The sequence below is a fragment of the Anastrepha ludens genome, chromosome X (genome assembly GCF_028408465.1).
Source record: "Anastrepha ludens isolate Willacy chromosome X, idAnaLude1.1, whole genome shotgun sequence".
Lineage (NCBI taxonomy): Eukaryota > Metazoa > Arthropoda > Insecta > Diptera > Tephritidae > Anastrepha > Anastrepha ludens.
The window spans coordinates 81,938,847-81,947,489 of NC_071503.1; positions in this window are offsets into that span (position 1 = coordinate 81,938,847).

Genomic DNA, 8,643 nt, shown 5'->3' on the forward strand with positions numbered 1-8,643 from the left:
GCCCTTACCCAATCTTTAAATTTGTTGTCTCACTTTCTTTTGAATTTTTAAACATTAACAATACTATTCACAATTTTAAATCTTAATTTCGTTTCTGTGAATTTTTTCACAGACTTATTTCTACTTTTCAAAATTTCAATTTCTTTTGGAAAAGTTTCACGGTTTACAAGTTTAAATTTAAATTTATTTTTTTCTTCCGTTCTCGGCAATTAAAGTTTAAAATCAAAATTTAATTTTTTTTTTTTACAAATTTTAGAATTTTAAGAACTTCTACACTTAACTAGGTTCAAAACTGTAGTAAAAAAGAGGTTAGAAGAGATTCCTATCTATCAAATCACTCTCACAAAACGTCCTGCCTCATAAAATTTAGTAAAAAAATTGAACCTTGTTTGTTTGTTAACAGTAATAGAAGCCCAGAAGCCAGTGTAGGTCTAGCTCATCTAAAGGTAGGACCAGGAAACATGCTGTTTCGACGGGTTGGGTCCCGAGGGAGAGGGGTGTTAGATGAGTCGCATACGCATACGCGTTGGTAACGCTGATGTCGAAGGACGCGTGTGCATGGCGGACGCTTTGTGTCTCTTCAAGGAGAAGGCTGTCGTAGGCAAACTGCCCGATCCACATCTCTTCACTGTTGCAACTTTGACTGGCCACGATTGTATTTCAGCTGGTGATGGTTAATCCATTGCCATCAATCGTGTGGCACATAAGGCTGGACATGCACGTTTGCTGCAAGAGACCGGTCAATCTTTCGGTGAACCGTTCGAGGTATCCGTGTTGCGTCCAGATGATTTCGACTTTAACAAAGGTAAAGTGATTGGCGAAAACGTCGTACAGGCCAATAATGCACCTTCGACACGCACGCCAAGAGGTCATCAGATTCCAGCCGCTTTTCTCATTCAAACTACTGGTTTGGACAAACATGGCGTCGATTCGAAGTTTCCGATCAAATATACACACATTGGCATCGCTGGTAGTGCTTGTGTATTTCCAGAGATGCCACTGGGGCACCGATTGTAGCATTGGCAAAAACCCATTTGGATACTTAATTGTCCGCCTGCTAGGCTCAGCCGTGTTCTTTCCAAAGACCATTCAATGGCTTCATGGGTCAAGAAACCTTATGGCACTTGGACTGCTACGGCAAAAGAATCGCTAGAACTTCTGCTAAACACCAATTTTCCGGGATGCAGCGCCCACGAAAGTGGGAGGGGAAATATTAGGTCGAGCCAATAATGCAAATGGCATCTTGCAAATGAAATAATTACCAAAGAAAAAGTTTCATGGGCAATCAAATCCTTTCCACCTTTTAAATCTCCGGGGCCAGACGGGATCATTCTAAAGATGTCACAAGAAACCCTGGACTGTATCCCGCATGACCATATTCCAGATAGTTGCAAGGCCGTCTTCATTCCAAAATAGGTAGGAGGGGCATGAATCATAGAAGGACTTCAGGCCAATCGGTCTTCAGTCTTTCTTGTCAAAAACCTTTAAAAGACTTTTGGATATACAGTTAGTAATATAAATAAGTATACAGGAGCCTGATTTATGGAATTGTTTGACGCTAACGCTTTCCTTAATATGTAATCAAAATATTTTACACATGGTAATTGTGTTCTGGGATAAGCTTTCATATGCGCCTTAATTTAGCTGTAAATATTAGGTACCGTTATCCACGCTTCGCTTTGTCTGTGATGCCAGCCAAATTTTTGTCACAAAAGTAAGTATACAACAAACGACTGTTCAGTTACCATAACATTTATTTTTACGCATTGATTAAAAAAGTTAAAACTATTAAATGGAAATAATTAAAGTGAGTATAAAAATTTATGGAAGTACGTTTTGTATTAATTTTTGCGATATTTGTAGTAATGGCACCAAGAAAGAAAGAGCTTTCTGATGATTTAAAAAAAACTGATTATAAAATATCACAAGGAACATAAATCATTGCGAGAAATCGGTCGTTTGATAGATAGGAGTTTTGCTACAGTTCAAAAGACTGTGAATAAATATAAAAGTGCGGGAAGCACCACTAATAAAGAGCGTTGTGGGCGTCCGCCGCTCTTAAGTCCCAGAGAAAAAAGCTTAGTCGTACGGAAAATCAGGACAAGCCCCAAAACAGGTGCCCCTAAATTGAAATCTGAAGTTGAAAATGAGCCTGGAAAACAATTTAACACCAAACTATTCGCAGGGTTTTGGGAGCAATGTTATTATGGGAGCAATGTTAGGAAAAACCCCTTCGTGAGTAGTGTCAATTGGAGTAAACGGATTTCATTCGCAAAAGATCATGAAAAATATGACCAAACGTTTTGGAACCAAGTCATATTTCCTGATGAGTGTTAGTTCAGTATCTGTGGATCTGATGACCGTGAAAAAGTTTGGAGAAAAGTTAACGCGGAATTGGATCCAAACAATATGACCGGCACTGTGAAGCATGTAGGGGGCTCTGTGATGGTTTGGGGGTGTATGGCTGCAAACAGGGTTGGAAACTTGGTATTTATCGAAAATATTATGGACCGATATGGTTATTTAAATATTTTGAAAAATAATTTGAAAGAAAGCGCTACGAAATTAGGCCTTGGAGGTACGTTTTTTCTTCCCCAAGCACACATCCAACATTGTACGAGAGTAGCTGTTATACAATGTGCGGAAACAGCTGAAAACACCGCCACAGTCCCCGGACACCAACCTAATCGAACATTTATGGGAACATTTAAAGCGACAAATACGTAAACATCCGATTAGAAATAAGGAACAACTAAAAAACGTCCTTCAAGAGGAATGGAATAAAATACCACCAGCTGTAACTGAAAACTTGGTGAAATCAATGCCATCACGACTTAAAGCGATTGTAAAGTCTAATAGTTAACCTACCAAATACTAGGATTTAATTTTATATTAATAATGTTTTTGATTTCATAAATTAATAATATGATGAACTGTATACTTACTTTTGAGACATGAATTTTTATAAAGTTTAATATAAAAAGCTAAAATTTTGTTCCTTTTTAAAATTTTGTCATTATTTGGATTAAATATGATTTTTGTATTTCATTCATGTAAATAAAACACAATTTTGTTATAACTTAGGTTGTTTGAAGGAATCGATTGGGGGAAAATTGAAAACGTTTCCGGTGTATACTTACTTTTGTTACTAACTGTACATCTCAGAAGCTCTTGGGAGTATAATATTATCTCCACTTCTTTGGCTATGTGTGATCAGCAAAATTTTAATACAACTTAAAAGAGGCGGGGTGAAAGCGGTGGCGTAAGTTGATTATGTGGTGCTAATGGTGTTAGGACTGTGTCCCAATACGATCAGTCGAATCATCCAAAGAGCGTTAGGCGAGCTTAACTCTTGGGCCACAGGATATGGCCTAAGTTTAAACCCGCGTAAAACAGAGCTCGTGCTTTTTACCACCAGATACAAGATACCAACTTTTACCCTACCAAATATCAACGGACAAACTCTTTCCCTTTCACCCAGTGCAAAGTACTTAGGGGTAATTCTGGACTCCAAACTTAGCTGGAACTGCAATTAGGTCAAATGAAGCAGGTCACTCGAAAGGAAAAAAAAAAACGTATGGTCACGGAAGTCTATTATTGCGACAAACTCAATTAAGCTCGGAGAGGACTGATTACATGAGGCCAACGGTAGCTTTGAACAGGAATTTTGCCATCTAAAGGGGAATGGAATAAAACTAACACTAAACAACTTCGACACAGTCTATACAGATGGCAGTAAAATGGATTGTGGTGTGGGAGCTGGTATATATTCTCATACACTAGGAATTGAAAAATCACTGCACCTCCCTAATACCAGCAGTGTCTTCCAGGTGGAAGTGCTGGCAATTGGAGAAGCTTGTAGACTTCTAATCGCAGATTTCGCTTTTAAGAGCAATATCGCTATTCTTTCGGATAGCCAAGCTGCAATCCAGGCACTGGATTCGGCTACAACAACCTCTAAAGTGATGGAACAAAGTGGGAATAGCCTTACCACCTTGAGTGAAAACCATAAAGTAACCTTAATTTGGGTCCCAAGACACCGGAACATTGAAGGCAATGAAAAAGCAGATGAACTGGAAAAAGGGGGATCTGCCATGAATAACGCTCTTGCAGAACCGGTATCCACACCATTAGGTGCAGTCGAGAATACAATTTCCCTAAAATGCCTTCGAATCGCGAATTGTAGATGGAGAGACCAGACGAAATGCAAAATTAGCACAACGTTATGGCCCATCCACAACTTCAAGCAATCGTCGACATTGATAAACATGAAACGACGGGACAAGCTGCCAAATTTGCATCCCCCCATAACACATACTGTCATAGTTGGAAGGACAGAAGCGAAGGGGACCCTGGGCAAACTGCTGTTCGAGAGTCTCGAACAACTTTCTGGCTTAGACGTCAAAAACCTAATAAGGTTCCAAAATGGCCCAGACTGGATATAATCTTGCAGCAAAATGGTGCGGCGCGCTAGTTGGATTCTGGATGTATCACCCATCTAGTCAACCAACACTTAAACTAAATACGTTATATGCAATATCTTTTCACGACTCCTGCACTGTCGTTCTCCTTCCTCAAATGAGGGTAAGATTCTTCGATTTTTGCTGCAGCTGTAGCTTGTTCTCCCTACTTACGGTGAGTTTTTATAAAGGTATCCGCTGTTGTATATTGTCTCTACTTATGGTGGTTATAACACGAAAAACAACAATTTTTTGTGTCGGAAGACCATTATTTATTAAATTGTAGCTTATAACTAACTAACAGCTACTGACTACTAAATACTATCGTATTTTTTACTAATATATGTACTTGTAGGCTTAAACTACCTGTGCCAGCAGTTTGTGGAATTTCGCAATGTTCCACTTCCGCAACTCGTGACAATATAAGTAGATTTCCTGGCTTGGTCAATATTGCTGATCTAGTATATGGCATGTTGGTTAAAACTTATTGATTCTTCTTAATATTATTGTATTTGTTTATGTCAACTAATGTTGGTAACATTATTGGCGTTAACTTATATTTTACATCTTGATAAAAAAAAGGCATGTATGCTTATATTTAAAGGTACAGCTCATTTTGATGTACACATCTCTCTGTTTACATATTTCATTGTCAATCTAATTTGAAATGTGTATGTACCTATTCACACTTATCTATCCGCCGCCGCATGGGGAAAAGATTTTTAGAGGTATACTAGCTAGCAGACCGTTATTCGGCTCTGAGCAAATTTGACAGATATGCCGACGTCATTCGTTTTGTGTTTCTATAAGCTAAAGCCACAGTTCCCTTCAACAATTTTTTTATCTTACCGCCGCCGTCGTGTGGTGAAACTTTTAACAGAGCTGATTACAACACATTTTTGTCGCCTTCACAGAATCATACCCATTCGTAGTCTCGTATAGTGTCTTGCACGGGGAACAGTGTTTCTACTACATTACGCAGTGTAGCTTGGCATGTTGTTGAAAGTGGCTTAAAGACTTTAAGTTTTTTCATGACAAGCCTGTTCCCGGAGCTGGTTTTCTTGGAAACTGTCCTTACCCCTAGATCGTTGGTAGGCTCGCCTTGCTCTTTTACATTCGCTGCGCAATTCTGCAATGTCTGCCGTTCACCATGCTTCCGTTAGGTGTTTCATGGTTTGCATAGTCTTTTCAGATGCATCCCCTGTGAGAGTTACATCTGCCAGCAAGATTTCAATAACCTCAGCCTCCATTGTTTTGACTATGTACCTCGTGTCGTAGGTATTTGGGAACATTTGTTCGCCGTGCTTCCTTATTTCACAAATTATTGCGAGGCGATCGCTTCGAGTGTAATGCTGGCTGACGAACCATTTCATGTAGCGAACAACACTAGAACTCTCGAAGGTAAGGTCAATTATAGATCCCGTTCCCGCTTTAAGATACGTCTGTTGATTTCCTGTGTTCTTGCGAATGCTTCTAGAGGAACTTGACCTCTAGCGTTTGTCCGTGAGCATCCCCAGTTAACAGCCCAAGCGTTCAAATCACCAGCTCCGATGACAGGTCTATGCTTCTTTACATCCTGGGGTAGGATGCCTGTTGCTTCCAGCAGTGTTAAGCTAGGAGGTAGATAGCAGCTGTAAATGTATGTAGGTTCAACGCGCGCACGTACAAATCCTCAGGCTGCATTCGCGCTCATCAGTTGGGATCTATTTGTTCAACAGTTCCAGATCGTACCAGCCTATTGTGTCAGAGACTCAGCCGTTGCCTTTTGTGTGCTTTAGCAACATCTATTTTATGTTCCCGTATAGTCTGTTCGAGTAGGTCCTGAGCGCTTTCACAGTGGTTAAGATTTAGTTGTAAGGCCTTCACTTCTGCCGAATTCCTTTAAGAGCTCTTAGATATTGAGGGCACTTGCTGCTGGTCATCGCATATGCTGTATCGCTTGCACTTTTCTTCTTGCACATTATACAGCTTGTTTTTTGTGTGCAGTTTTTGGCCTGGTGATCCTTATTGCCACATTGGAAGCAGGTGTTACTAAGGTCAGCTAAGCTTTCACAGCTTACTGCCACATGCCTATATTCCATGCATTTAAATCATCTTTTTGGCATAGATTTCCGGAGTTACTTTTCGCGTCGCCGTTTGTGTTCCTCCCAAAGCTTTTCGTAGACCGTAAATGGCTGAGATAGGTACCTCAAGCTCTTGGAATTGGCTTGCTACCGCCTCGTGAACTCTTTCCTTTGTCGTGATTTCATCAAAGTCACGAATTTCCTCCTGCCTCAGCTCCGTAAGTGCCCTGACATCTACAGTTTTTCCTAGGGCCGCCTTAACAGCTTCATAAACCTTCGAGGTATTTGGGTCGGATGGTTTTTCCAGCAGCAGCAGTAACTCCCCTTTGGCTGTTTTTTGACTCCTTGTATGTTATTACTAAGCTCCTTAAGACTTGGCTCTGCCTTAACGCGCTTCAAAATTTTGGCATATGAGATGCTACCAGCGCTACGATAGTGTCCTTACGTGGTGATCTTCTCCGTCTTCGATTGCTTCTGGCGTCGTTATTTTCCGCTTTCTTATCGCATCGTTTGAGAGTATTCTGTGTAGAACCCATTTTGGTTCTTCTCAGATTTAACCACTCCCCATTTTTCTGTTCTTGCTTGCTCGTTCGTTGTAACCGGAGTATTCCTCAAGACTTCAATGTATGCTTAATCAGAGGTAATGTTTGGGTACCTTTGTCTTGAATAGCAAATATCGCTGCATTCGTCCCTCTTGGGGCCTCGGGGTAAGAACAGACCTTCCTAGTTTTTTATGGAGGTCCGTTATATTCGCGATCAAGTCCCGCATAGGTTAATTGATGTTTTGCTTCGGAAGCTCCATCATTCCTGCAAACTCCTTAACTTTATCGCCGATTGTTTGATAAATTTCTTCAGTCGTCATCGCCTTCACGAAACCGAAGTGCTGCATACACGGTGACGCCGATCTGGTTCTTCCCGTATCTGGTGGCGAGTGCGCCAACCTTGAGCTCCTTTGAAATGGGTTTCTAAGGAGTTCACCGCATCTATTAGTGCCATCTGCAATAGCTGATGTGATTTTTGCTGTTATTTCAGCCTCTTCTGTAATTTGTAGTTTTGTGTTGTTCGTATTAGTATTCATGTTGTATAGGCCCCAACTTCTAAGTCGTGATCCATATTCATCATAGCTATCATAGTTACGTGAAAGTACCTGAACACCATCAATAATGTGATGAATATCACACTTAAAACGGTACACCAATGGACACCTAGGGATAAACGCGGAAAAAATGGACACAGTACTTTCTACCAGGAAGTGCAAGGTCCCGGCGTGAAACCTTCCAAAGCTAGGCAACAACGAACTACTTCTCAGAGATCATACGAGGCACCTCGGAGTTATACTATGTATACAGTAAATTGCTGTGGAAGCACAATGTTGAGGAAGGGATGAAAAAAACCAGTAATGCGTTGTACGCCTGTAAAAGAATGCTGGGAGTTACTTGGGGACTATCACCCTCTCTGGTGCATTGGTGCTACACGGCAGTAGTTAGACCGATATTGCTATATGGGGTCCTAGTATGGTGGACTGCGACAAGCAAACTGGCATGCCTAATGCCATTGGAAAGGATTCAGCGACTCGCTGCTCTGTGCATAACAGGAGCGATGAAAACCACTCCAACGGCGGCGCTGGAAATGATACTCAGCATGCCACCTATTGACCTTATGGTCGAAAACCTGGCAGCGAAATACGCAGGAGGTTAGTTACTGCTGGAGTATTCACCTGTAGAACCTTCGGACACAGCTCAATAGGAAAGTGGAGTTCATGTTGCACAGACTACATGACTCCGTATTTTAATTGGGAGAGAAGGTTTCGTACTACAATTGAAGAGGAGGGATGGCGCAATGGCATGAAGCCTGGCCAATGGACCTTTCACATCTATACAGACGGCTCTAAATTTTTAAACGGAGTGGGAGTGTGCACTTACTGCTCAAAGCTAGGGATAAGGCAGCCTATCAAGCTGCCAGATCATAGCAGCATTTTCCAAGCGGAAATTAGCTACACAAGAGCAAGAAAGAACTCAACAATTAAAATATACGTGGATAGTCAAGCAGCAACAAAAGCAATAAGCTCATATTGTATTAAGTCCAAAAATGTTCAACGGAGCAGGGAAGCCATAGAAAGG